The sequence below is a fragment of the Podarcis pityusensis genome (assembly GCF_964106645.2).
Source record: "Podarcis pityusensis genome assembly, chromosome: 11".
In the NCBI taxonomy this organism is placed as follows: Eukaryota; Metazoa; Chordata; class Lepidosauria; order Squamata; family Lacertidae; genus Podarcis; species Podarcis pityusensis.
In genome coordinates this window covers 1-8,697 of record NC_138036.1, presented here as the reverse complement: position 1 = coordinate 8,697, position 8,697 = coordinate 1, and the positions used below count along the sequence as shown (strand labels likewise).

Below are 8,697 nucleotides of genomic sequence, written 5' to 3'. Positions count from 1 at the left end.
TGCTTGGTGTCTTTGTGGTCAACTCTTCTGTGAGGCAAAGGTTTTACTTACACAGGTTGAGACCTAAGGGAAGCTGAGGCTCACAGAGAGAGGGACTCACAACCACCAAATTTCTGTGTTGTTGTTTGTTGTTTAGTCGTTTAGTTGTGTCCGACTCTTCGTGACCCCATGGACCAGAGCACGCCAGGCACTTCTGTCTTCCACTGCCTCCCGCAGTTTGGTCAAAAATTCTGTCAGATTTCTGTGTAGCAACTTCAAAACAAAACAAAAATTCTCCACAAAGGAGTGATGAGCAAGAAATGTTTCTGTACTCCTTGGATGGGTTTGGGGGCAAGGTGGGCATTGCCATGTGCAGGTAGGAATATCCCTGGCCAGCAGGAGGAGCTCTGCATGCAAACTACTACTGTGTGCACCGTTCTTCAGCCCAATCCATGACAAGGGGAGCACATGGGCAAGCAGTCTGGAAATATGAGTGCAGCTGAATGATGGCAATGGGAAGCAGAAAGAACCACAGGGGGAGTCGAAAATGGGTTGTACTTGGTCCAGTACCAAGTAATGCTGTCAGTACGGGGATTTAAGCTTGTGCAAACTCACCCCCATGCCCATTAGAAACAGATTTTGGGGTATCCCCTACCCTCATGAACAGAATTGGGAAGAGGGGAAATTTTTATTGCTGTACCAACATCTATTTCACTAATGGAAGAATTGTTCTTCCTGGAGCATTAGCTTTTTTTGCTGCTGCATCACACTGTTGACTCGTTAAACTTGTGGTCCACCAAAACCCTTAGATCCTTTTCACATGTACTGCAAGTAAGCCAGGTGTTCCCCATCTTATATTTGTGCATCTGGTTCTTCCTGCCTAAGTGCAGAAACTGACATTTGTCCCTATTGAAATTCATTTTGTTAGCTTGTGCCAAATTCTCCAATCTGTTATGGTCATTTTGAATTCTGATTCTTTAATCTGCAGCATTAGCTCCCTCTCCCAGTTTGGTGTCATCTGCAAATTGGATGAGCATCCTCTCAATTGCTCATCCAGGTTTGAGTCCCAACTGATATCGGGGAAATTGAAGCCCGCATGATTACAATACCTTTCCCTTTTGAATGTTCGGTAATCTGTAATTCCTCCATTGCTTCACTGACAATTTCATTTCCCAGAAGGTGGAGGAAGCAACAAGGGGATCATCTATATTGGACCTGGTCCTCACCAACAAAGAGGAACTGATTGATGAAATGGAAGTACTGGGAACCTTGGGAGAAGCGATCATGTCCTCTTGGGTTTCATGATATAGAAGGAAGGGAAAGCTGGGTGTGGTCTGACATGCACTCTGGAATTTAAGAAAACTTAAGGAACTATTGAGTGAGATTCCATATTCAGAAATACTCAAAAAGAAGGGAGTCGAAGATGAAGGGGAGATTCTTAAAGTTGAAATATTGATGGCACAAATGCAGACAATTCCAACAAGAAAGAAAAATGGGAGACATCTAAGGAAACCATTGTGGCTGCATAAGAAGCTTACAGACAAGCTGAGAGTTAAGAAGGGCATGTATAAGAAATGGAAGAAAGGGGAAATCACTAAGGAAGAGTATACACGAGTAGTCAACAGTTGCAGGGGAAAGTCAGGCTGGCCAAAGCTCAGAATGAGCTCAAACTTGTAAGAGAGATTAAAAATAATTTTAAAAGGTTCCTCTGGCTATGTTTGAAGCAAGTAGTAGTTGTGCTGGGTGACTGCCCAGCACAGAACACCCTCTGCTGTGGGGCTCGCAGGACCTTCCCTCTGATTGGCAGGCAGGCTTCTTCTACTGGGTGTGTCCTGGCCTACAGGCTGACTGATTGACTGCAGCCTTGGAAATAGGAGGGCCATGGACATCATCCAGAGTCCCTGCCTCCATGTCTTGATTGAGAGTTATACCAGCGACTGACTGATCGAGAGAGGAGATTGTCAATATCAGGATTGGAAAATTGTGAAGTAACAAAGAAGATAGCAGAAAGATAAAGGATGGATATTTAGCTCTTGAAATCCAGAACATGGGAAGTCCCATTGAAATTAAATAATTCGGACTCTAGAATCATAGAATCATAGAGTTGGAAGAGACTACAAGGGCCATCGAGTCCAACCCCCTGCCAAGCAGGAAACACCATCAGAGCACTCCTGACATATGGTTGTCAAGCCTCTGCTTAAAGACCTCCAAAGAAGGAGACTCCACCACACTCCTTGGCAGCAAATTCCACTCTCGAACAGCTCTTACTGTCAGGAAGTTCTTCCTAATGTTTAGGTGGAATCTTCTTTCTTGTAGTTTGGATCCATTGCTCCGTGTCCGCTTCTCTGGAGCAGCAGAAAACAACCTTTCTCCCTCCTCTATGTGACATCCTTTTATATATTTGAACATGGCTATCATATCACCCCTTAACCTCCTCTTCTCCAGGCTAAACATGCCCAGCTCCCTTAGCCGTTCCTCATAAGGCACCGTTTCCAGGCCTTTGACCATTTTGGTTGCCCTCCTCTGGACACGTTCCACTTTGTCAGTGTTCTTCTTGAACTGTGGTGCCCAGAACTGGACACAGTACTCCAGGTGAGGTCTGACCAGAGCAGAATACAGTGGCACTATTACTTCCCTTGATCTAGATGCTATACTCCTATTGATGCAGCCCAGAATTGCATTGGCTTTTTTAGCTGCCGCGTCACACTGTTGGCTCATGTCAAGTTTGTGGTCAACCAAGACTCCTAGATCCTTTTCACATGTACTGCTCTCAAGCCAGGTGTCACCCATCTTGTATTTGTGCCTCTCATTTTTTTTGCCCAAGTGCAATACTTTACATTTCTCCCTGTTAAAATTCATCTTGTTTGTTTTGGCCCAGTTCTCTAATCTGTCAAGGTCGTTTTGAAGTGTGATCCTGTCCTCTGGGGTGTTAGCCACCCCTCCCAGTTTTGGTGTCATCTGCAAATTTGATCAGGATGCCCTTGAGTCCATCATCCAAGTCGTTGATAAAGATGTTGAATAAGACCGGGCCCAAGACAGAACCCTGTGGCACCACACTAGTCACTCTTCTCCAGGATGAAGAGGAACCATTGATGAGCACCCTTTGGGTTCGGTCAGTCAGCCAGTTACAAATCCACTGAGTGGTAGCATAGTCAAGACCTCATTTTACCAGTTTCTTTACAAGAATATCATGGGGCACCTTGTCAAATGCCTTGCTGAAATCAAGGTAGGCTCTATAATTGGCTGTATTGTTTTTTGTTTTTGAATGTGGTAAGATTTGGCTTGATTTGTTATTAATATGAATGTTTTTTCCCTCTTTATTGGAAAATGAATAAAAATTTTTTTTACAAAAAAAGGAAAAAGGAGGGCCAGATGAGCCTTGGGCTGAGCTTTGTTGGCTTTGGTTGCTGTTGTGGCCCGAACTGCTTGGAGTGTTTTAAATGGCCTTTAGCATTTTAATAATTTTAAATTGTTTTCAACTGTTTTCAACCTGTTTTATAAAGGCTCTTTGGGGGATGTGCCTCGGAGGAGAGGAGAGGAGCAGGGCCCCTCAGTCGCAGTGGTTTAGGGTAGGGAGAGGTATGGAGGGGGGCAGGCCAGGTAAGGGGCACACGTGCCAGCCCCTCCTCCAACCTGGGGAATTGTGCTGGTCCTATCAGCCAGCCCTCAGGTCTGTGACTATTGTTGAATGCCAGGGCAGCTCAGAATAAGGTTTAAATAATAATAATACAAGGTATACCATCCTATACCAGCAGGTCTCGGGGCGCTTCACAGGATAAAATCATAATATTAAAACAGGAAATCCATAAGATCTCCCTCACCCATGATCTGATTATAGACGAGGAGGTTGATCTGGCCTGTGCCACTGAGACCTGGGTGGATGAGCAGGGTGGAGTTGGTCTCGCTCACCTGTGCCCACCTGTGCCCACCTGGGTGCAGCATCAGGGCAGACTTGGGGTTCAGGGAAGGGTACTTGCTGTGGTCTATAGAGATTCTCTCTGTCTCCATGCTCTCTGTCCAGCTAAGGGGCAATACTGTGTTGTTGTTTTTAAAGTGTTTTACTGGAAGTTCCCTTAAGCTCTGGCCAAAAAAGAGAGAAGAAATGTTCTGTATATTTTCTGGCCACCAGCAATGGGGAACTGATAGCATTGCTTAAACAAATCCATACCACGAGAACAAGATTCGATTCAGTTGAGCAATTGGGGAAATAAGGAATATTTCCAAAAAACGTTTGCAAAGCTGGAACTTCCCCATTTTTAAAGCTCAAGCACAAAGACATGGGACCAGAAGGGCCCTGGGCTCCTACTTACACCCTGTTTTAGGTTTCATGTCTGATGTGTCATTCCCTCTCTCTCATCCATCATGCCCCTGATCCCCATTGCCCAACCCTGCTTAAACCCAGCAGTACCCCGATGGCTATCTTGACGTTTGAGTTTCCCCCTCAGCTGACAGCTTCAGGAAGGCAGTTGCACCTGATGTAGGGAGAAAGGGCTCTTCCTCAGCACGGCAGACCCAGTCCAAATCAAGGCAATTCTGGTCCTTTGGAGGGTTAATAGAATGCCTGGAAAACTTCATAATAATAGGATGTACCAGAAGTTATAAGCAGGAGAAAGTCAGTTAGGAAGTAATGGGAATATTATAGGGTGTGTTCCGATTTTAAATTGACTGCAAACTTGGGGCCCATTTTCCAATCTATCTGACATTTGTAAGTCACCCCAGAAATCTGTCACTATCTGTATAAGGTCATGAGTTTAGACAAGAGCTGGGAGTTGAGTGGTGGGAGAGATGGCAAGGAAGCATGAAGGTAGACTGCGGGAAATTATGATGTGTATGTGTGTGGCAGTGCGTTGCTGCTGTCGCAGCAAGATCACATGTGCGAGAAGTGATTTTTCTGGTGTGTGTGTGCCCATACAGCTCCTTGCCGGGGTGCAAGGGACCTAGATACGCCTCTGCACCTCCCTGCCAATTATGATGAGACGATGATGCTTAACCTAATTCTGTTATTTCTATTTACCAATCAAGCAAGAAAAGAGTTTTGTTTATGTTCAGTTTATTGAAGATTTTCAAGCAGAGAAGCTCTCAATCCAAAGCAAGATGACTCACCACCCCAGACACACTTAAAAATAATAATCACTTTCCCTCATATAGAAAGAGGGCCATGGGGTGGGGCACAACATGCAAATGCTAGCCCAGAAAGAAGCAGCTGGAGTTTGATTATATGGCAGTAGGTAGATGTTTCATCAAAGGGGATCTCAAGAGAAATGCTGGAATTCATTCAGGACCATGGAACTCAGAGATTGCAACCTTTTGTCCACCCAGAGAGATCTTTTCCTTTGCAATTATTCCTCCAAGCAACCCTAAAAGTCAGAATAAGAGCAAAAAATGAAGCAAGGGAAGCCACATGACTGTTGCTTGTATAACTAACTACAAGTGAGGTGGATCTTCTTTAAAAGCTCCACAACATTTCCAAGTGAGGCATTTGTGTCAGCTGCAGGGTCAGTCTTTCTGTTCATGCTGATGATCAGTTTAAGCGGTCAACGGGAAGTCTACCTATTAACAGCCCATGGTGCCCTTCTAGCAAAATTTTGCTTCCCATCCCATCCCATCCCATCCCATCCCATCCCATCCCATCCCATGGAACTTTACTGCTCAGTCATGGATACAGCTGTCGAGCTGCTCAACTGCCTCATTCCTTGAGTCTGAGCAACTGAATCTGTATCCACCTCCCATGTGCCGGTTCCTGACTAGGGGCTTCCAGAGTTCACGGTCCTGCCACCGAGGACTTCTTGGATCATTCTTCGTCTAGCTCCTCCCCTTTGACCCTACTGCCTTGGGGGACCCTGCTGGGAGTACGAGACTCCCGATTGCCTCGCTCCCAAGGGTCATAGGAACGTGCAAGCCCACACACCACGACAAGGCGATGATCCAGTGAGTGAAAAGCACATTTAGAGGCACATTGTGCCTAACAATGGAGGTGGAACAGAGTCATTGTGGCTGCTAAGCATTGATAGCCTTCTGTGAAAGACCTCCAAGCAAACTTGGGAAGTGAACCATCTGCCCCAGGACTTTGCTCCAGCCCATGACAGAACTCAGACTGTCTCCTCCTTTCCTGCATTCCAATTTATTTATTACTACATTTATACCCCACCTTTTCTCCAAGGAGCTCAAGGTGGCATACATGCTTCTTCCCCTTAGAAAAACACTGTAGGCTGTGTTGTGAGACAGTGACTGACTCAATGTCAACCTGTGAACTTTCTGGCTGAGTCAGGATTTGATCTCTGGTGTCCCAGGTCCTCTCTTACCACTACTCCACATTGGCTCAGTTGCCAAATCATTTCCTTAAATCTCCACCAAGACAGCTACCAAGTGTTTGCTGCACACAGTGGTGGCTGGCTTTGTGATGCGGGTGGGGCTGCGGTCTTTTCCTGGCTTCCCAGCACTGTCTGATGCTGCCAGTTACTCAGAGGAAGTGGAGAAGGGCAGCAGGGTCCCAGAGCAGTGGGGGCACTACTGGCTGTACATTTAAGGAAGCATCTTTAGCCCTTGTCAGTGCCTATTGGGGAAGGATCTTTAACTGCCAGCTATACAACAGTCAAGTGAAACCACCTTCCTCTTCACAGTTATGTGAACTGAAAACTTGGCTGGTATTGAATGTTCCAAGCACTGAGATATTAGCACTTACCAGGCGTTCATCCCTTGGGGGTCACGGACAATCCTCTTGACACAGTTAATATCATTTGTGATGTCATCATTTAAGAACGCTGGCAAAGATTTGTCAGAAAGCAAAGGAGGTTACTGGGGATTCCTAAAATGCAAACCCCAGAATACAAACACCCCCAAGGTTGCAGGGGCTGCCTCTGAACTGTGGAAAACCTTTTCCTAGAGGTCCATCCAACTTTTGGGGAACACTTAAAGCATTTCCCCCTTGAGCTGGCATTCAATTGTTATAGCACCAAGCGGGGGATCCCTTCTAGTCAGCTGCATTCTAGCCAGAGAAAGAAATCAGTTCTTTAAAAATGGCCATCTCATCCTCCATCCAGACAAGCAAGGTCAAAGTTCCAGGACACATTGCAACCCGGTAAAAGCAGGAGGATACAGAGCAGAGGCAGTGGGGCAGAGCATGGCCTAGTGAGATGTCATGGCCTAGGGCATTGTTTCCCAGTCTGTGGGTCACGGCCTGCAAGTGTTGTTTCGTGCAGGTGCGAAAAGGGGTTATATGTATGTGTGCTCAGAAGGGAAGATATGTATTTGAGTAAAGAGGGAGAACAGTGTGTGTCTGTGTGTGTGTGAGGGGCTGAGGTGTAGGAGCCAGGGGGAGGTGTAGGAGCCAGGGGGAGCCAGGGGGCCCATCGCCCTGGCACACATTTTTGAGGACGTGCAATCAGGTATCCCCACGACAGGCACTGAGCCCTGGCAGCTGAGGCACATCGGCAGGCAGGTTGGTCTGGTGGGCAGGTGGATGGAGGCAGCAGTCGAAGAGGCTGTTGGAAGCGGGCTCCATCCACCCTCTGTGGGGGCTCTGCATGCCACCCCTGGTGCCCGCCCCAACTGCCCAGTCCACCAAGGGAGGGGGCGGCAACCCACACTACGCTGCTGGTGAGGGCAGAGGGATGGACACATGCACGTGTGGTTGATGAGAGAGAGAGAGGAAGACAAGCACCTGAGCAGAGAGAGAGAGGCATATCTGAGTGAATGTATATCTGTGCAGTATAAGGTGGAGCGAGAGACACAAAACTTGCATGTATGTCTGTGGTCTGTATATGTGAGGGCATGTGTGTGCTCTGTGTGTACGCAATAGTGTCGTGTGGCTACCTTGTATAGATTTTCCTGGTACAAGGAGTGCTCCCTTGGTGTTATTGGACAATAGCAGTACCAGTGTGTACGTTTGCGTGTAAAAACAATATTAAGTGACACAGTCAGGATAAACAGGGCACAACTGGCTTTCCATGATAAACATGAAGTTTGCGGGGAGGGAAGCAGCAATGACTGTACTGTACTCTCTGCAATTTTCCCTATGCTCACCCCAATGGCTTTAACTCTAACAAATAAATGGAACCTATACTATGTGAAACATTTTGAATTTCATTATGTAGTTCCAATTTTTATTATTAACTGTGTCATTAAAAGTTCATCACAAATTCAACAAAGAAGGGGGCACAGGAAGAGAGAAGTGTGGGAGACACATTTTTAAGTTTATTAAGATATTAGTACCAGCATTTCTGGAAGTCCAAAATTCATTTGACAATAAATCTGTAGTCACCATGTCTTGCAAATTTGGATTTGTGGGTCACCATACCAAAAACATTGGGGACCACTGACTAAGGACAATCCTGAGAGCTGGACAATACACCTGGGGGTGAAGGTATGGAGGTTGTGGAATTCTTTTTTTAAAAAGTCTTCATGTAAATTCAGCAGTTTTTTAGTGTGAAATTCTCCTGAATGATAGCTTTGTATGCAATTTTTTGTAATCTAATGTACTTTTGTATGCAATTTTTGTAAATATATCTATTTATAGGCATACTGTGCCCAATGCAGTTGGCTTGAGAAGTGCATTGGAAGATTAGAAGTGTGAGTTTCGGAGAATGTGCAGTGTGTTTGTCCGTGTATTATTTCAGAAAGTGCAAATTAGGTAGATTCACCTTCAAATGTGAACTGAATTAAAGAAGTGTAAGCTAGTAGGGAATCAAGAGATAAAAGGAACAACTGGCAAGTTTGGCC

The 8,697-nt window shown here is 45.8% G+C and overlaps 1 long non-coding RNA gene across 1 annotated transcript; it reads right to left on the bottom strand.

The window, feature by feature from the left end:
- Window positions 1-5,012: 5,012 nt before the first annotated feature.
- LOC308458878 lies at window positions 5,013-8,649 on the bottom strand. The gene is made up of 2 exons (XR_013977747.1): window positions 6,662-8,649; window positions 5,013-5,336 (listed from the first exon to the last, which is right to left on the bottom strand). It is a non-coding gene; the product is annotated as an uncharacterized lncRNA (long non-coding RNA).
- Between the last annotated feature and the right edge of the window lie 48 nt (window positions 8,650-8,697).